The sequence below is a fragment of the Mustela lutreola genome, chromosome X (genome assembly GCF_030435805.1).
Source record: "Mustela lutreola isolate mMusLut2 chromosome X, mMusLut2.pri, whole genome shotgun sequence".
Classification (NCBI taxonomy): domain Eukaryota; kingdom Metazoa; phylum Chordata; class Mammalia; order Carnivora; family Mustelidae; genus Mustela; species Mustela lutreola.
Genome location: NC_081308.1, coordinates 3763455 through 3784801, shown reverse-complemented (window position 1 = coordinate 3784801; position 21347 = coordinate 3763455). Strand labels below are relative to the sequence as shown.

At 39.2% G+C, this 21347-nt stretch overlaps 1 long non-coding RNA gene across 1 annotated transcript; it reads right to left on the bottom strand.

Moving 5' to 3' along the window:
* Positions 1–365: 365 nt before the first annotated feature.
* LOC131820733 (uncharacterized) lies at positions 366–12681 on the bottom strand. The gene is made up of 4 exons (XR_009349756.1): positions 12574–12681; positions 3117–3192; positions 2968–3029; positions 366–626 (listed from the first exon to the last, which is right to left on the bottom strand). It is a non-coding gene; the product is annotated as an uncharacterized LOC131820733 (long non-coding RNA).
* Positions 12682–21347: the final 8666 nt, after the last annotated feature.

Genomic DNA, 21347 nt, shown 5'->3' with positions numbered 1-21347 from the left:
TCTATTTTTAGTTATCCCATATTCTGTACCCATTCTGTATCTTTTTCAACTCATTTGTCCATTCCTCCGGCCGGCCATACAGAAAGTTCTGGGTTGGAATCGAGCAATAGGGTTCTGGTTTTGAATCAGCTTCTGAGTATTCCCAATTCCCAGCACCCGGTTTTCTTACCTATGAAGTAAGATGTGGGCTGATCAACATGCAAAATGGTCAATTAGGTTTGTCGTGACCTAGAAACTGCTACATGATAGTTAGTCGGAGACCCCAAATTTGGGTTTCTGTTTCAAACTACCCCTTCCTCAATTTGGCTATTCTACAAATGAATTTTAGATTAAGTTTATTTATTTTAACACGAAACCTGCTGAGATTTTGACTGGGATCCTGTCGATTCTGGAGATGGATTTGGGTAGAAGTGACACGTTGATTGAAATCTACCATTCTCCAACGCATGATTCAAGGCTAGTTCTCCATTTCTGTCCATCTTCAGATACCCCGAGCCCTGGTGTGTCATTTTTCAGTGTTCGGGTCTTGCTATCCTGCATCAGAGTCCTCCCAAAGTAGTTCAAACGTTTCATGGTCCGGTTTTCCATGCTGCTTGCGTTGAACCCTGCGTTGAACTGGCGGGAATCTCCAGCACAATGGTGAAAAGAAGTTGTGCAAGCAGACGTGTTCATTTAGTTCTGATTTTAGGTAGACGGATGCATTATTAAGAAGGCTATTTCTTGTAGGATTTATGTAGATGCCATTGATCAGATGGATAAGTTCTTATTTGTAAGCGTATTTTTAAAAACTAGGAACACATCGAATTTCAACAAACTGCTTTCTACCATATTGAGATACTTAAGTTGTTTTTCTTTCTTAATTAATAGGACATTGAGTTTGGAAGTTAAAGCAACCTTATATATTTGGAATGGTCCCCCTTGGCCATGATGTATTACCCTTTTTATGAAGTTTTGATACACTTGGCTAACATGCATTTAGAATGTTTGACTATTATAGTCATCCGTAGTTTTGGGGTTTTTGTGCTTTTCCTCAAGTTTTATGGGACAGAATACCCCTGCACACACCAGCATATACTGTTGCCATGCACTTTTGTTTTATATATATATCATATATATATAAAATATATAAATATATAATATATATAATATAAACATATAAATAAATATATATATTTATATATGTATATATAGAATAAATTCTACTAAACATTCCTATAATTTTTGTTTATACCATCAATTATATTTTAAAGATACTTAAATTTTAAAAAATCTTGTATGTTTATGAAGGAATTTCTGCTTTTCCCTTGGTGTTAACCCAGATATCCATCCAATGCTATTTTCCTTCTGGTTGAAGGTATTATTTGGACATTTATTTATTTTTTTTTAATGTAGTCTACACATGGAACCCAACACAGGGCTTGAACTCATGACCCTGAGATCAGACCTGAACTGAGAAAGAGTTGGACGCTTAACTGACTGAGCCACCCCTGGACATTTATGATGATGCAGGTGCACTGGTCATGAATTCTTTGGGATTTTATATGTCTTAAAATGTCTTTTTTTTTTTTTAACCTATATCTGCTTTAAAGGTATTTTCTGTTGGATATAGAAATTTAGGTGATTTTTTTTTTTAGTACCTTAAATGTGTTTCTTCACCCTCTTTCTAAAATTTTTATTGACAAGAAATCCAAAGTTATTTTAATCTTTGCCCATTGATGCAAAGCATTTTTTTCATCTAAATCCTTGTTAAGATTTTATCTTTATCACTGGTTTTGAGCCATTGGATTACGACGTGCCTTGGTAAATTTTTTTTTTTAATTCTTGCACTCAGAGTTTGTTGAGATTCTTGGATCTATAGGTTTATAGATCTAAGATTATATAGATTTATAGGTTGGATTTATAGGTTCTTTCTAAGTTATGGGAATTTCTGGCCAATATTTATTCAAATTTTTTTCTGGCCTCTTTTTTTCTCCCTTAAAGTATTCTATTCACCCACATAATATTAGGATGATGTATTATACAGTTCAGTTATTTTCATTTTTTATTCTTTTTCCTATATATTTAATATTTGGATTGTTTCTGTTGCCAGGCTTCATATACTCTGAAATTCAATGTACAATGTGAGTTTTACCACTTTGGGGTATTTTTATTCCTATAAAAAATTATTGGCTTTCTTAGGGCACCTGGGTGGCTCGGTTGGTTGGGCATCTACCTTAAGCTCAGGTCATGATCTCATGGTCCTGGGATCGAGCCCACATCAGGCTCTCTCACTTTGTCTCTCTCTCAAATAAATAAATAAAATCTTTTAAAAAATGCATAGGCTTTCTTTTGGGATTTAGTTACTTCAAAGGAGATTTATCTCTTCTAGTCTTGTTTATTACGTTTGGTAGCAAGACCTGTGCTCAGGCTGTGGAGAGTGATTTCCCCATGACTGTGGTGGACACTTCCTCAATACATTATGCAATGTCTTAAATACTACGAGATCTGTTTTTCCTTCTGGAGGGTCGTCTCAGACACTGCACAGTCCTCTGTGAACACTGAACACTGTTCTAAGTCTTTGGATGATCATATCCCATCAATGCCTAGACAATATGTATGCACCGTATTGCTTACCTAAATGCATTGATTAGCAATTTGCTAATTTACTCAAGGAAGGCACTCTGCAGTTCTTTTTGGTTCTCTATGCAGCTGTCTTTCCTGCAAACTCTGTTCTGGAAATTCTAACCACCTGCTCTCTGCTCTCTGAGATCCATCACCTCAAACCAGGAGACTTCCTGGTCCTGCCTTGCACCACTACCCAGAATCTTTCTCTGAGCAACAGCTGTTCAATGAGAGTACTCATATCATTTGCTACCCGCCTTTCTGGATGAACTGTCAGCCGCTGACTGATACCCAATATCTTGAAAATCTTTGTTTTACGTATTGTTTTGTTTTCTTCTGCCACAAAGGTGATTTCCCGTTACTTACTCCTTCTTAACCAGAAGGTCGATGTCTTAAGTCAACTTCCTACATCCAAAGAGGTGTAACTTCTTGTTGCAAAAAAAAAAAATTCTGTAATATTTGGTTTGGCTGTGAGCAACGTTGAAAGCCTTTTTTTACACTAATAATTTTGTTACCTGGCTGCATTCCCAAATTGAAAGATGCATCTGGTATCGTCTTCAGCCCAAGTGAAGCAAGCTCATACTGGCTTTTCTACAATGGAGAAGCAATGCAGATCAGTGTTTAGAAGGCTAGGTTTTAAGAGCCACAACCTACCGGTTTGTATCACGGCTGCAAAATTCACCTGTGTTCCATGGGGAAAGTTACCAAAACTTTCCGTGCCTTCATTACCTTATGCATAATGTAAGGATAACCATAGCGTTGCCTTATGGGATTTTGGTAAGGACTAAATGAGCTAGTATTTGTAAGACACTTGGAACAGTGGTTGGCACGGAAACACCATATGTAGCTGTTAAAAAGCAAATGGTAACTCCAGAAAGGAATTATAAATGTTGCATTGAAATAATGAGAAAGTACTATCTGTGATTTCAGGAACCATTATGCAGACAAATAGCTCTCTCATTCCAGTTGTAATGGTTTTATCAATAAATTATGCTTAAATCTTTTATAGCACTATATCACATCAGTATTTTTTTTAAATGGGTCATCCTGACAAGATTGAAATTAAATCATTAATCTTATTTTTAATTCAGAATTCTAATGATACTTACACTAAATACATAGAGTAATTATCAGCCCTCCAGCTACTAACAAAAGAAAAGGCTTTTTTTTTTCTTTTGTTTTTTAAAGGAAATGGATAAACATGTGCTTAAAAGGGAACGGTTAAATGATGTGATGGAAGAACGAGGTTAGCGCCCAGAAACTCAAGGTTGAGTGGATTCAGGAGAGCTTCTGAGGATTCTGTCTTTGAAATTGAATCTACAGCACATGTTTTTCCCAGGAAGGTTCGACCGAGTGACCAGCATTCCCAACTGTGATACGGGAAGAGGGAGAGGCCGCATTTTGATTTCCCAGTCACTTTCTGTCTTGAATCCCTTCGCATATGAAGCTTTACCCTGCCACCTGTGTAACTTTATAATTCTGGTTCAGTGGTTATAATGTCGTGTTAATTCAGAATGGTTATGGATTTGGGGGAGACGTTCATTTTAGTGTCTTCTATCCGTAGATCAGAACTGGATGCATGAGTTAGGAAAGCATCGTCCTACAGTTGGACACACATTTGGACATTTCTTGCTGTTTGCTTTGGGCAAGGTCACTTTACTGGGAACCAGGAATTCTGGGTTGAATTAAGTCCTAATTCACCAATCTCAAAATCCTGGTCATTAAATGCACATGAACTAAGCCGAGGAGGGGGTGGAAAGGCAGGTGTGCCTTTGGAAGTGTCCCACCCTGGCTTTGCTGAAATACATATTCCAGAAATACCTACCCTTTATTCTGTATGAATCTCCAGAAAAGAGACTCTTGAAGGATTAGGATGTTCGGAGGAAAACAGTCGCCATTTTGCAAATCGCCCATGTAGCCTGATTAAGAACTCACGTTGTTGGTATGAGGCAGTTATCTATGCCTCACCTTCCTTGGCTCCTCCTTCCCTCTCTCTAGGGCACAGGCTTGGTGTGTGTCTTGGTGTGGTCTCCACCATGAAGACCTCCACCATGAAGATCTCCACCATGAAGACTTCCACCATGAAGACCTCCACCATGAAGACTTCCACCATGAAGACCTCCACCATGAAGACTTCCACCATGAAGACCTCCAACATGAAGACTTCCACCATGAAGACCTCCAACATGAAGACCTCCACCATGAAGTCCTCCACCATGAAGACCTCCACCATGAAGTCCTCCACCATGAAGACTCAACAAGATTCTGTTGCCACAAGGTAAGAGGGCACCAACAATGACCACAAGTTTCCATCCATCTTCACTCATGCTTGTGAGCTCCAGTCCAGCCAGATCTCTTCCCCTTCACATCTCTTGTCACTCTGTGACCACCTGCTTTGTGGATTTCCAGCCTCAGCACCAGACACAAGGAGGACAGCCTGAGGAAGCACGCTGAGATTGGAAAGTCAAATCCCTGCCACAAATACAAACCCATCCTCTAAGGGACTGTGTTTTCATGACAGCACCCAGGTTGTTTTGCAGGAATTCGGGAAAAGATAGGTGCACAGCCAACACATACCTTTGTGGGAAGCTATAACAGTGAGAATAAACACCTTCCTTGCAATGCATTACAACTTGAGCCTTTTGTGAAGCAAAGATATCAAATAAAGGTGTTTACCAGAGTACATTTTTTTTCTTCCACAATATGTGCAGAGAAATGACCACCAGTGAGATATCAGCTGGGATGCTGGGATGCTTTAGGTGAATAATTAACATAAGGATAAACCTTTTTTTTTTTTTTTCCCTAATGTCCTAAGTCATATTCTTTAGCTATGAAACAATGAAGAATAGGATTTTTCTTCCTACTCTTTTAAAAAGTAGACATTCATAAAACTAATGCAGTAATGAATTATGGATTTTTTAAGAGATAGACATTAGTGAGAACGAATCACTTTAAAGATGTCTCTCTTTCTGAATTCCCTAAAAGAAATTAAAAATAAATAGGGGTCCACCGGTCTTTTGATCAGGAAGAAGCCAAGGGTAGAAAGCACCCCATTCCTCTTACTGGAATTCACATTTCCAACACGGAGAACCACCTGGCAGGAATTCAGAAAGGCAAATGCCTGGCTTTGGTGGTGTAGCCCCGACTCTAGCCATGCATCTTCACACCATAGACAGACAAATATGCAGGACACTTGCCTCACGAACACCATCACTGGTAGCATGTGTGGAAATGGGATCCCCAAATTGTCAGAGTTTCAGGGAATGGCGTCTCTAGGGAGGTGGTTCTTTAATTGTCATGGATCTGTGTGAGTCACCCCAGGAACTTGATCCAATGAAGATTCTGTCCTAGGCATGGGTTCGGTCCTGAAATTCGGCATCTCCTACAAGTTCCCAGGCAATGAGAATATTACTGGTCCAAGGGTGATACTTCCCATAACAAGGTCTTTAAAGAGCATGGATTAAAGTCCTCAAAGAATGAAAGAGTCATAAATGCCTCAGAGGAATTTCTTTTTCTTTTTCTTTTCTTTTCTTTTTTTTTATTTTTTTAAGTTAGGGCCATGGTGTCTCAATGGTAGACACTTTTGTATCTTTAGGACACATGTATCTGCTAATGGGAGGTGCCACCACCTTTATGAATGTTTTTTAATTTTTCTCACTGACTTTGCAATAAGGGATTCGTGACGAATGGCCTGGATATTTGTTACTTGTTCCAAATACTGACTTAGCTGTGCATTGCAAAGCTCCCTTTGTAATTGATGGTGAAATGGGTACCTGTATTCTCCAATTAAGGAGACAATTTATCTACCTAACACATGCAGAATATTCAACACGAGGTCTTAAAAGGAATGGTCAGAAAACCCGTCTGATTTTGAAACACCCTTTAGTTCTATCCTGACACCCCGAAGTGAAACGGAAATTTAACAATAATCTTGTTAATTCAAAGCCTGTACCACGCGGGGTCCTGAATTATGTGGTAAGCTTATTTTGACACGAAACAAATTAACAGCTGAACCATTAAAGGAAACCAGCAGATTGGCCGTGGAAAAGCAAAGGGGAAGAAAAGTAATGTGTTTACAGAAGACAGGAGACAAAACAAATTCAGAAACAATGCTGACATCTCTAAACAAGATAACAGATGAAGAATTAAAAAGGTCTCAAGTCCAAGCAGCTTCTCTCATCGGTTGATTTAAATATAAAAACAAAACCCTCAGGAATTCCCCAAATTGTTTCTATCGATGAATGTTCACCGTTTTTGTTCTCTGAAAATATAATAATGCTTATGGGAGCCCTGTGTTCTCTCATACTTTGTAAGCAGCTGGTAGAACTGAGACAGATAAAAATGGTATTTCTTTAAAAATAAAAGTGGAATCAGTCTTCAAATCTGTGAAATGATCGTTGAACTGAGGATGTTATTAATTAATTAATTTTCCTTGATTTTTTTCATTAACAGCCGGAAAAAAGCAAACCGTGTGTGATGTATAAATATGGATATATATTTTTTTTTCTTTTTTTAAGGACAAAAAAAAAAAAAAAAAGAAACTCCAAGATGGCATCCGTTTGGAGGATGTGGGTGAGTGTAAGATTTGAGAATTATCTCTGTGGTACTAGTTTTCACTTTCCTGGGCTGACAACACCCAAACTGAGTCCTGCGTCTTTCAGACAATAATAGTGTACTATGTAATGGCCGAGGTCCCTTCTGCTATTGTTTCTACTCAGTAAGTCTGGGATGTGACCTTTTTTTTAACAAGTTTCCCAGGCCATGGGGCCCTTCTTGACCACAGTTTGAGAACTATTCTTTCAGATCATAATCTCTCCAGCTCCTTCCTTCCTATTTCCTATCCTTTTTTGGTGTGTATGTGCAGGAATTAATCTCCAGTTGGAAGGTCTCCATTTTCCTCCTCTTACTTTTGTACAATGCAACTTATCAATATATACGTATGTGCACTGCAGGAAAAAAAGGGGACACATGACTTTAGTACAAAGAAAAGGTTTGGGAGGTTTGTCACCAATTAAGAAAAAGTTCTTGGGGCACCTGGGTGGCTCAGTCATTAGCCATCTGCCTTTGGCTCAGGTCATGATCCCAGGGTTCTGGGTCTGGGCCCCGCATCAGGCTCCCTGCTCAGTGGGAAGCCTGCTTCTCCCTCTCTCACTCCCCCTGCTTATGCTTCCTCTCTCGCTGTCTCTCTCCCTCTGTCAAATAAATAAAATCTTTTCAAAAAAATACTTAAGGTTTGGTTACATGTTTAAGTGGATTGATGTTGCCTCTTCTACCATTTTTGGTATTAAAATAGTTCATGTTTAATAAAGAGATCTGGTGTGACTCATGGCCCTATCAAGGACAGTCAATGTCTACACCCCAGAGAATCCTAATCTGGGCTTAAATCCAAGAAATTGCCCACTGGAGCATCACTGGTCAGGACAAGCCTAATGTCATTTATCTAGAGATGTGGAAATGGCCGGTCCTGATCACGACTGATTTTCTCGAGTTTTACTTATTTACAGAAATGGGACGTTCCCCAAACGGGGACAAAAAGAGTTCATCAGAGAAAGGAAATTCTACCAGTTCCCTTTTGCTCCCATATCCACTCACTATGGAACAACTCGGATTGAAACAACACACATTATATTGTCTTACATTTCTGGAGGTCGAGATTCTGCTGTGGGTCTCCCTGGGCTAAAATCAAGATGCTGGCAGGATCAAAAAATCCCATGGACTCAAGCTCGTACCTTTCCCAGCAGATCCCAGTATGCTATGGTGGGCTTTGGAAAAGAGTCTAGAGATTTCTTTGTGCCACATTATCTCACCAGTTCATTTTTTTTTTTTTTTTTTTTGCCTGCCTTTCCACCTCATAAATGGTGCTCCATAAAAACATTAAACAACAAAGCAGTGAAGTTAGAGGCCACTTCCACATGCCTGGGTGGCTCTATCTGTTAAGCATCCGCCTTGATCCAAGGATCCTGGGATCGAGCCCCACGTCAGACTCCCTGCCCAGCAAGGAGCCTGCTTCTCCCTTTCCCTCTGGGGCTCCTCCCTGCTTGGTCTCTATCTCTCAAGTAAATAAATAAAATCTTTAAAAAAAAATTAGAGGCTGCTTCTCACTTTTTACTTTCTTGGACTTTTTCTGGTTTGGATGCGGCTAAGAAACACCACCATAAAATTCTCTTCACTCCTCTTTTAAATCTTTTTTTTTTTTAAGTTATCACCATGATTATTAAAGAAAATGTAATACACATCCACAAATAGCGAGTAATTAAAATTTAGCTTATTTGACATTACTGAGCTATAACATTGTTAACATGTTCACATATGACCTTCCAGTTAACACTGGGTAAACACACTCTTGGGTATAGATGTGTTCTTAATCACTATGGTGGGCATCACTATCGAACTGTGCTTTTGACAGTTTTCTTCACTTGAGATATTCTGAGTTTCCTTCTTGTCAGTTTAGAATTGTATCACTGTTTGAATCCGTTCAGGGGACGCCCAGGTAGCTCAGTCAGTGAAGGGTCTGCCTTTGGCTCAGGTCATGTTGTCAGGGTCCTGGGATCAAGTTCCTCATTGGGGCTCCCTGCTCAGTGAGGAAACTGCTTCTCCCTCTCCCTCTGCATGTTGCTCCCCCTGCTTGTGTTCTTGCTCTGTCTCAAATAAATAAAATCTTAAAAAAAACAAAAAACAAAAAACAGAATGGATTCACATTCTCCTATCCTGTGTGTGCAAGTGTATGCCCTCCTCCCGGACTGAGGGATTTTCAACACATTATTTTAACTTTATAAAATATCTTCATATCTGAAAAAAAAAAAAAACTACCTCCTGTACGTTTCAAAATTTACTTGAAAAATCTACAAACTTTTTTTGTCCAAAAGGACTTTAAAGTATTTCTGCAAGTTAAAACTTGGATATCTTGAATGCAATTTGCATTAACTGGGTTGCGGTGGAATTTATCATTTTGATTTAAATGTTTCTAGACCAGCATGACCTTTGTCTCCCGATGGAGTCAGTGCTTTGTATTAAATCCCATCTATTTTGTCTTCACGTCCTTCCCCAGAGTTTAAGAAATCCATCTTTCCTCATATAGGTCGAGAGACTTTCTTATTACTATTGTTCCTCTCTATTTTGATGTGTGTAGCTGTTGTGCAAACGATGCTGTACCATTATGTTCCCTGAGTGGTTATGGCTTGATCCTAAAAACAATACTGACTTTGGTTTTTTTTTTTTTAATTTTTAAAAGATTTTATTTATTTATTTGACACAGAGGGCACAAGCACAGGGAGCAACAGAGGGAGAGGGAGAAGCAGGCTCCCCTCTGAGCAGGGAACCTGACATAGGACTCCATCCCAGGACTCTGGAATCACGGCCTCCGTCGAAGGCAGATGCTTCACTGAGTGAGCCACCCAGGTGCCCCTGACTTTCTCTTTTCATGTAGTCAACAGTAACAATTTTTTTTTTAAAAACAATTACTGTTTTATCCCAGGGCTTCACAATGAACTTACCTAATTTCGGATATTATTTGTTTTAAGTTGACTCTTGTGGTCAGGTATCAGACCATCTTCAGATAACAAGAATTTTGCCTCCTGCTGGCAATTGTGTCCCGTTATCTTTCTGATGGAAAATTGTAAATGAAACTGGAGTGAGAATTCTTGTCATCTCCTTGATTGAGGTTAATGGAAAATATCCAGTGTTCACCTTCAGGGTGACTATAGTTTTGAAGTCACTATATATATATATATATATATATATATATATATATACATATTTTTTAATCATGGTAAGAAATGTCTTTCTCTTGCTATTTTAGTAACCATTTTTATTACGTGGGGATATTGCATCTTATCAGATTCATTAATATTATCTAATATTTGAAGAAACCTGCCTACTCTTTCTGCTGTATCTGCTAACACTGTGAATTCTATCTTAGGACGTCACCGTGTTACCTGCCTTGTACTCGTGAAAGGATCCTTGTTTGGTAATGACATACTGTTCTGTTGTTGTCCTAATTTCTTTCCCTGTTCTTGGAAAATAGTAAATACACAGGAATCCTGTGTTTCATCAGACCTGAAAATAGCTCATTATGTTTATGGCATAGCCCTTTGGCAATTTTCTCAGTGTCTTTTGGAGCCATTGATCCAAGAATTTTCCCTCTTCTTGAGCTGGTTTGTCCTCATTTTCAAATTATACATATTATTGTATATTTATATATTATACATATATTATATATATTATATATACACATATATACAATACACATATAATATACACATATATGTGTATATTATATGTATATAATATACATATCAAGTTATAGATACATGTTATATATGGCATGTTTTATATATATAAATCATCTGGATTTGAAGAACAAAGGACTGTTTTCTTTGTATTCTAGACATAAATACATATCTTTCATGAGTTTTCATTTCTTTCTTTATATTGTTTATAATTTTTCACTCGTAAGGTTTTTAAACGCCTTGAAGAGTTCTGCACTTGATGTTATATTTTCCTTTTTCCATAGAAAATCCTATTTAGCATGATTTTACAAAAATACACTTTTCTCTAATCCATTCATTTCCACTATTATTTATATGACTTCATTTCGATTTGCTCTGGTCTGTCTTGAGAGTCCTTTAATGCATGCTAAGTTGCCTATCTGCGTTTATTTTTAGTAATGCATCAGTTTCAAGCTATGCTCCTTCCCTTGAGCACAACAGGCCCACCAGGATAAGCGGAAGATAAATTTCTCACATTGTTGACTTTGGATCTGTGGATGCAATTGTAATATGCAACTTCCCTTCAGCCTTACCTCCTCCTTCTCCACATTTCTGCCAGCAACCTTAACAACATTCTAATCATCATGGCTTTTACACTTTAGTTCTCCATGACCTGCAAAACAACCCTTTAGGATGGTATCCTCTGTCCTTTCTGATCTGACCTGTCCTACTGGTTGACCTTGGAGCCCTACAACCTCCACACAATTCCTCCTGCGGAGACTGTAGGCAGCAAATTTGACTCTCTGAATCGACCGCAGATTCTCCTGCCCAACCTTCCACACTTTCATTTTTGGTCTCTTTCTGGTCTTTTCTGGTCCCTTGCCTCCCGCTCTGTCAATGTCATCACAACTCCTAACACACAGAAGATTCGCAATCCGTTTTTGGTGAATGAGCAAAGCATGGGATTGCGTAACTCAGGCCACCATGTTTCATAGTTTTCTTCCTCTATCGACACAAATTCAGATCCACTCATCACTCACATAATGGTCCCTCAAGGTACAGATAATGAGTAGATAATGCAAATCTCATGACCATGCCATTGCATAGCCTTTTTGTCTCAGTAATGATTTAACTCCCTCTGCATCAGGGCTAATCTCTGGAGGTTTTATAGATTTCTTCCTTGTTGCAGCCATAAAATATCAAAACCAGAATGACTTTTGAGACTTCCAGTCCCCACACTGCAAGGCGGCAAAGCTCAACCCCACAGTGACTGGTCTGCACATATCATGAAAGTGCAGTCAGAGAGGGACGCCTGGGTGGCTCAGTGGGTTAAAGCCTCTGCCTTCGGCTCAGGTCATGATCTCAGGGTCCTGGGATCGAGCCCCGCATCGGGCTCTCTGCTCCGTGGAGAGCCTGCTTCCTCCTGTCTCTCTGCCTGCCTCTCTGCCTACTTGTCATCTCTGTCTATCAAATAAATAAATAAAACCTAAAAAAAAAAGTGCAGTCAGAGGACTGAAGTTCATTGCCCTGAAACATACCCAATATTCTATCCATTTCCATATAGCTGATCGCCTCTAATTCCCACACCTTCATCGATTCCTGCTACGCCCTGACCCCACTGTATTAGCTAAACCAGAAAAAGCCCTGTCAGAGAGAAGAAAAAAAAAAAATGACTCTCATACCTTCCAGCCAAAAGACAAATGATCAAAACATCCTAACAAGCAGTTTTAAAAAATTCAACTTAAGGCAAAAACAGCACCCTTACCTCTTGGTGAATAGGGTAAGAAATTGGCACCATTTGGGGGGAAAGCTTTTCAGCTAATGGCTTTGGAAACTCTGTAAGTGTTCATGGTCAACACTGATGATGAGTCAAGGTGCCCATCATAATTGTGAGCATCACGGCCCATCTCCTGGAAACCCCTGATGTCACAAACACGCTGATCCCCAACACTGTGATGTCATCAAGAACTGGGACTTAAACTCAGTTGACAGATGAGAGATGCATATAAGTTTCAGTCCTGTCCAGCCAGGTCCCCAGTCACCTGCAAATGACACAACCCCTTATGCATCTTTCTGAATGAGAAATGGGCAGATGTGGTTGAAGAGATTTTGAAAGAGATTGAAAGAGGAAGGTGCTCTTCGTTTCTAGAAAACAGACCCATCTTGGTAAATTCTCTCCTTCATGAAGTCCCTCTCTACACAAAAAATGCATGCTACGTTATTAACTCAAAGGCATCCTTGGTTCATATTCCCATATTCTAGATTTCATATTTCCTAACACCCCTTTTCTGTTTCAAGATCCCTTGTGGGGTCCCTCAATACATTCAGTCCTCATATTTTCTTGGATCCCTCTTGGCTATGATAGTTTTCCCAGAATTTTCTTGTTTTTGATGAACTGGATAGTCCAGAGGACCTCTTGGGCATTTTGTAGAATGCTTTTCTCAAGCTTAGACCAGGGTTTTGGCTTTTAGAAGAAAGAGGCAAAAAATCATTTTTGTCCTATCCTAGCAATGGCGTATTCTCTTAACATGACAACTCAACACAGTTGGTGTTGAGCTTGATTGCCTGATGGGCTTGGTACTTGTTGGGATTCTCTACTGGATACTTTTTTTGTTGTTTACTAATATATTGGACACATAAAGAAACATGCAAAGAAGGAGGCATGAATCACATCATTATAGCACCATTTCCTATTAGGTATCTATCCTTTTATTTCTATATTTGTACACTTGTATCTATGTATAGCTACATTTATATCTATCCAGTCCTTTTAACTTCTTTTGTTAATTTTCATATTACACTTCCAACTCGTGTCATTGGCCATCTTGGAACACCATCTTTAAAATAACCACACTGAAATTCGGACACACACACACTCTTGGGTCTATTTTTCTGGGGAATTCTGCCCCAAACGTCCTGTAAGCTTTCCTTACCAGAACCCTAGAATGCCTTAATTTTTAGGAATAAACCATGGACAGGACCCACACAAGAATAGCCTAGAACATTGGCCAACTTTGCCATTTCTTGTTCCAGACACAGATGGCCAACGTGCAAGGTTGCCAGGTGTGATGAATCACCCATCGTGATGGAACTTTTTTTTTTTTTTTAAATTTCCTTCTGTAAATTTTATTTTTTTATTTATTTTTTATTTTTTATAAACATATATTTTTATCCCCAGGGGTACATGTCTGTGAATCACCAGGTTTACACACTTCATAGCACTCACCAAAGCACATACCCTCCCCAATGTCCATAATCCCACCCCCTTCTCCCAACCCCCGTCCCCCAGCAACCCTCAGTTTGTTTTGTAAGATTAAGAGTCACTTATGGTTTGTCTCCCTCCCAATCCCATCTTGTTTCTTTGATTCTTCTCCTACCCACTTAAGCCCCCATGTTGCATCACCACTTCCTCATATCAGGGAGATCATATGATAGTTGTCTTTCTCCGCTTGACTTATTTCGCTAAGCATGATACGCTCTAGTTCCATCCATGTTGTCGCAAATGGCAAGATTTCATTTCTTTTGATGGCTGCATAGTATTCCATTGTGTATATATACCACATCTTCTTGATCCATTCATCTGTTGATGGACATCTAGGTTCTTTCCATAGTTTGGCTGTTGTGGACATTGCTGCTATAAACATTCGGGTGCACGTGCCCCTTTGGATCACTACGTTTGTATCTTTAGGGTAAATACCCAATAGTGCAATTGCTGGGTCATAGGGCAGTTCTATTTTCAACATTTTGAGGAACCTCCATGATGGAACTTTTTAAATAAAACCACACGTTGTTATGAGCAAGTCAGAGAGGCATCATGTGACTGGCGTGCACGGGATAATGCATGTTTCCACTGCACCTTGTGTGTACAATTTCAGGGGAAACGTGAGCCCATTGGCTGTCACCAGTGCTGCTTAAATTGGACAGTACACGTTTCTCAGAGGGCGGCCGGCATTCTGTGGCCGTTGCAATTGTGCTTGAAGGAAGAATTCTCCCTGGGCACGAGGCTTTTAACAGGAAGATGTTCTGTTGTTACAATTCCAGAGGCATAAGCGGGTGGATTTGGGCATATGGTGTTGAAATTCCTATTTAAAGGACCGTCCAGGTGTTTGTAAGACCATGATTCACGTTTCCATTAATAAACACATGTCCTCTTCATGCTACACACAGTGTGGTTTTGAAAAATGCCTCCTCGACCAAAGTCTGAAAATCCCTCCATCGTGAAGGAATAACAATTCATTTTTAAGCCCCTTTTTATTGACTGGGTGGATTATTTTTTGCTCTGAAACTCTGTAGCTCACGGTAACTCATGAAATCCCATCTGGACAAGGATAATTCTCAAAAACTCTTGTCTGTCTTTTCAATACCTTAGAATTCTTTCCTATAATCTACATACCTTGCAGATGAGTGCACAGGGCGATCTGTAGAAATCCAGCTAACCCAGATTGGAGATGAGGGCTAGGTCTTTAAATATTTGTATATTGCTTTAATGAACGGAATATTGATTTCACAGTGTTGAGAAAATAGAATCCTATGCTGGAAATTGGAGAGTTTTTACTGAAAATGTGTATTTAGAAAACTTTTGAATTAGCATCACACATCATTTAACTCACCTCAGTAATGCACCTGAACAGAGAAAATAAATTAACATGAATTAGTGCCAACAGCCCATAATCATACTTTTAAATATAGCTTTTATTTTCCATCCCAATGTCATGGGACATTTGGATGTTCTTTTCAGTTCCCGAACTTTAATTTTTTTTTTTTTTAAGGAAATCAGTTCTTCCTGTTCTTACCCTCTGCTAGAAACTACAGGTGGTGTCACACTGAGAACAAATTATTTTTTTTTTATTCACATATAATGTATTATTAGCCCCAGGGGTACAGGTCTGTGAATCATCAGGCTTACACATTTCACAGCACTCACCATAGCACATACCTTCCCAGTGTCCATAACCCCACCACACTCTCCGTACACCCCCACCACCCAGCAACCCTCAGTTTTTTTTGTGAGATTAAGAGTCTCTTATGGTTTGTCTCCCTCCCGATCCCATCTTGTTTCATTTTTTCCTTCCCTACTTCCCAAACCCCCCATCTGCCTCTCAAATTCCTCCTATCAGGGAGATCATATGATAGTTGTCCTTCTCTGATTGACTTATTTCACGAAGCATAATACCCTCTAGTTCCATCCACATCATTGCAAATGGCAAGATTTCATCTCTTTTGATGGCTGCATAGTATTCCATTGTGTATATATACCACATCTTCTTGATCCATTCATCTGTTGATGGACATCTAGGTTCTTTCCATAGTTTGGCTATTGTGGACATTGCTGCTAGAAACATTCGGGTGCACGTGCCCCTTTGGATCACTACGTTTGCATCTTTAGGGTAAATACCCAGTAGTGCAATTGCTGGGTCATAGGGCAGTTCTATTTTCAACATTTTGAGGAACCTCCGTGGTTTTCCAGAGTGTCTGCACCAGCTTGCATTCCCACCAACAGTGTAGCAGGGCTCTCCTTCTGAGAATCAATTCTGCAAATTTCGTGTCAAGTAGAGATAGGAACTCTGGAACACGGATGAGGAAACGTAACATTTAGTACAGGCATCACCCCTAACCCTCCATGTGCATCTACATAAGCTAATAGATGTCTCTGAAACACAGCTCCCTCATTCGTCAAAAGAATATGTTTTTACCAGTCCCAAAATTGAGGGATTGACAATGCCATAATGATTAGAAAAGTTCTTTATAAACTGAGAAGAGAACATAATTGTTTGTGAACTGAAGAGGACAAGTTCCTCAAGGCTCAGCACGATTTAAAAATACATTTCTCTTGGGGCATCTGGATGGCACAGTCATCACATCAAGCTGAAGTTTGACCTTCAACTCAGGTCATGATGCCAGGGTCCTGGAATCGAGCCCCAGGTTGGGCTCCCTGCTCAGTGGGAAGCCTGCTTCTCTCTCTCCCTCTGCCCCTGCTGGTGTTCCCTCACTCACCATTTCTCTCTCTGTGTCAAATAAATAAAAAAAATTAAAAAAAATAAATTCCTCTTAATATATTTTCCATCATTTCTAAGATTACCAATCCTGGGGTGCCTGGGTGGCTCAGTGGGTTAAAGCCTCCGCCTTTGGCTCAGGTCATGATCTCAGGGTCCTGGAATCGAGCCCCGCATCCTGCTCTCTGCTCAGCAGGGAGCCTGCTTCCTCCTCTCTCTCTGCCTGCCTCTCTGCCTACTTGTGATCTCTGTCTGTCAAATAAATAAATAAAATCTTTAAGATTACCAATAGTTTCATAAGTATTGCTGGGTCATACTTAAGACTTATGTTTGAGAATCATGGGATTAATCTCATGTTTGTGTGTGTGTGTGTGTGTCTTTTGTTTTTATTTTGGAGGAAGCATTAAAATTGAATTTGCATTTTGGTAAATATTAAATTCTACTAAAGGTATTTGGGGGTTCACACTTTACTATTAACACAAGTTTAAGATTACTTATATAGCACCTGTCCTTTGGCTGTATATTTTTTTAGAATGAATGGACGTATGTGGGTCAAAATCTGAACACAGATCATTAAATTCATTGTACTAGTTTTCCTACATATATGGAAAGTCAAGAAAAATATCTGCAGGATGTCTGCAAAAACCCAAGAGTTAGCATCTTACTTCATGGTGAAAAGTTCGATGTTTTCCCCTAAGATCAAGAGCATGACAGGGACAAGGATTTCTAATCTTACTACTTGTACTCAACATTGTTCTGGAAATGATAGGGAGGACAGGGAAGGAAATACAATCAAAGGTGTGCAGATAGGAAAATAAGACCATCTTTATTGGCAGATGTCATGATCTCATACACAGAAAAATTTAAGGATACAAGCTCAATATAAAAGAAAATTGAATTTCCATATGTTTGCCATGAATGATCCAAAGGAATGAAATTAATAAAACAATTCCATTTATAACAGCCTTAAAAATAAGAAAATGCTTAGGAATACATCCCAAGAGAAGAGCACAACTTATACTCTGAAAAGTAGGACACACGGAGGAAAGTAGAAAGACAACCCATGGCTTGGAACACTTCATCTTTGTTAAAGTTCATACTCACCAAAGCAGCCTACAGATTCACAGCAAACCCATCGAAACCCCAACAGCCTAGTTCATAAATGGAAAAGTTGACTCTAAACTTCATACACAATTGCCAAGAACCATGATACACCAAGCATTCTTGAAAAAGAAGTGGTAGGATCCACATTTCCAACCACTCATGGGTATATAAACACAGGTGGTCCTTCCTAAAAATGGACTGTCAGTCTGCCATAGGAAGGAATGATCTACTGATGGTCTTTGACAGCGGTATGCCCTGAGGAAAAGCCAGTCATTCAAGACCACGTGTTGTGGGACTCCATTTACGTGAAATGTCTAGAGTGGGCAAGTCTGTAGGGACAGTAAGTGCGTTAGTGGTTGCCTGGGCTGGAGCCGAGAGGTGGTGAGGAATTGGATGTAAAATGTACCGACAGTCTTTCTGAGCTGATGAAAATATTCTAAAATACACTATGATGGTTGCACAGCTCTATGGATAGAAGAGAAACCATTGACTTGTGTGCTTTTAAATGAGGGAACTGCATGGTGTGTGAATTATGTCTCTGTAGAGCTGTTACAGGAAATCCCACAACTTGGAGAAATCAAAGAGTTCTACAGCTTGCACTCCTTAAAATTTGAGTGAGTTCTTACAGTGTTGATTTTTGTTTCCTCCTATATCCCAAAGTTCATGCGCAGCTGAATTCTGGAAATTTGGATTTCTTTTGTTTCTTACGGATAAGTGAATTCATTTCTGCCTGGATGTAAAGAGAAATCTCATCTTCCAAAGCATGGAGTTCTAATAAACACGATAAATTGATTATCAGTCTGATGCATCTGGAACCAACTGTTAATGCCATGTGCTAAGCCTGAGGACTTTTGATGGTACCAAACAATTAAATGCACAAACAACAGCATTCCTCTCTTCCAGTTCAGGATGGCCTGGGCCAAGAGATACATTTTTGTTTTGTCTTGTTCTGTTTTTAAATTTCATGTCTAATATATATTTGAATGCAGAAATTATAAATTCACATGTGGCCTAGTCAATAAATCTTAGTAGTGCCTGGGGTTTCTAGCTTGCTTTGAAAGTTGTCTTCAGTTCAGCACTGTGTTTCCCATTCCCTTCTAGGATCTCTACTTCCATATTTAAATTTATATTAGAAACAAAATAAGTCATAGGTAGATCATAGGTAGATAAGAATATCTATCTATCCATCCATCTTGTGTATCTATCATCTATCATCTATCTATCATTCTGTCTATCCATTCTGCCAATCTCTTTATCCATTCTTTTTTTAAAAAAATTTTTAAATTTTATTTTCAGCATAACAGTATTCATTGTTTTTGCACCACACCCAGTGCTCCATGCAATCCGTGCCCTCTCCAATACCTACCACCTGGTTCCCCCAACCTCCCACCCAACCTCCCACCCCTTCAAAACCCTCAGATTGTTTTTCAGAGTCCATAGTCTCATATCCATCCATCCTGTCAAACTATCTACCTATTATCTATCCATCCATCCAACGATCCATCAACCATCCATTCACCCAACATCCATCCAACCACTCATCAGGATCCATCATCCATTCATCATATATCTATCCATCATGCATGCATCCATCCATGCGTTTAACCATCATCCATCCATCCATTCATCCATCCATCTGTATCTGTCTTAGCTATCATTTCTATATACACACACATACTATTTAGAATTAGAGATCCATATACACATATACATCCATGCCCCTATGCACCTCCCCTCTCGTAGCTACATTACTCTCTCACAGTTACTTGTTAAATGTGCTCTCTCCTCCTCACCAATTGGGATATTCTCTTGATCATACACTAAATTCCGCTCAGCATGTCAATCTATTTATGGACCCCTTGTCCTGTTGATCGCTCTGTGATTATGGCTCTGCTGATACCAAGTGGCTCGAATACATGGAGCTTTGTAACACATCTATGAATCCAGATGGGCTGGTGTCTCCTCACTACTCAGAACCAGCTTTTCTTGTACTCAAAGAAACTCTATTGGCATTTATATTGAGATGGCTTTCAATTTACAAGTTAATTTAGGGAGATTGACATCTTTACAATACGTAGTCTCCCTCACGAAGAAAAAAACAAGACAGTTTTACACTTATTTAATTCTTATTTAATATATGTCAATGATGTTTCAATGTTTTCTCTAAATATGTTTGTACATATCTTGTTAAGTTAATTTTGCGACACTTAATTTTTTGCTTATTTGGTAATGTGAGTTATCTTTCTGTCAGCTTATACTCTAACATATTATTACTCATATGCGGGGTAATTATTGGATCTCTGTGTCAACACCATAAACACTAATCTCACTTTAACATCTTAATGTCTCCATTTTTATTTTTCTGGATCATTCTCTTAAGGTTTAGTTATAAAATGAAACTTTCTGAAGATGATAGGTATACATTTTATTTCTCCTATTTATTGCATTAGATAGTAATTCTAGAATAACATCAAGCATTGATATTCTGGGTCATCTTGAAGGCAAATAAAGAAACTCTTAAAGGCTCAAGGCAGAAGATGTAAGAGAAATGAAACATGAGAGAAGTGGTCAAGATCCAGAAAGAAATGGAAGGAGAGCCAGTGGTTCTACATAGGAGAGAACTTGGACCCTCCACTGCTCCCTGGAGATCTCACAGGTGCACACCAATCTGAGATAAGCAATCTCCTGATGGTCCCCCAGGGAGCTGTACCTGCATCTGCTGACCCATAGCAAGATAGCACTTACTACATTGACCCCGCCATCTGGATGGCCTCTCTGGCGGCATCAGCTCATCCAGGAACAAAATGGCAGAGATGAAGTTTTTGGGAGGACACAGCTCCCTCATTCCTCAATGGAGAGCATCAGCCTCCACACTGCAGGAAAGGAGATACTGGTTCACCATTATCTTCTATGATTAAGATCTTTTCCTGTTCCTCCCCCCAACTACCCCACATGCATGGGATCCCCACAGCCCAAATAGGCCGTGAACCTGCTGGGGCAAAACAGGTCTACCTCCTTATCAGAAGCCTCAGAAGAAGAAGCTCATAGTCCATTTCCTTAGTTCTTAACAAAAAACCATCAAATATACAAATTTTTCTAAATAGTGTAAACTATTTTAATTTTCTGGAACCATTTATGAATAAGCATGGGGACTCTGGGGCATCATGAATCTTGAAAATGCACTACATGCTTTCTACAAATGGGGAAACTCTTGCATCTAAATAAAGAAATTATCCTGGATCCATTACAGTGGTCTAATCTCCAGACCTTATTTAAATTTTCCAATTATCACAATTGCATCCTTTAAAGTCAAAAATTACATTTTAGCATCACATAAGGCCTTTGATCATGTCTTTCAATCTGGAGCTGTTCCTCAGATTTTCCCTTGACCTTTATAACCTTGATAATTTTGAGGTTCACAGGCCAGTTATTTTGCAGAATG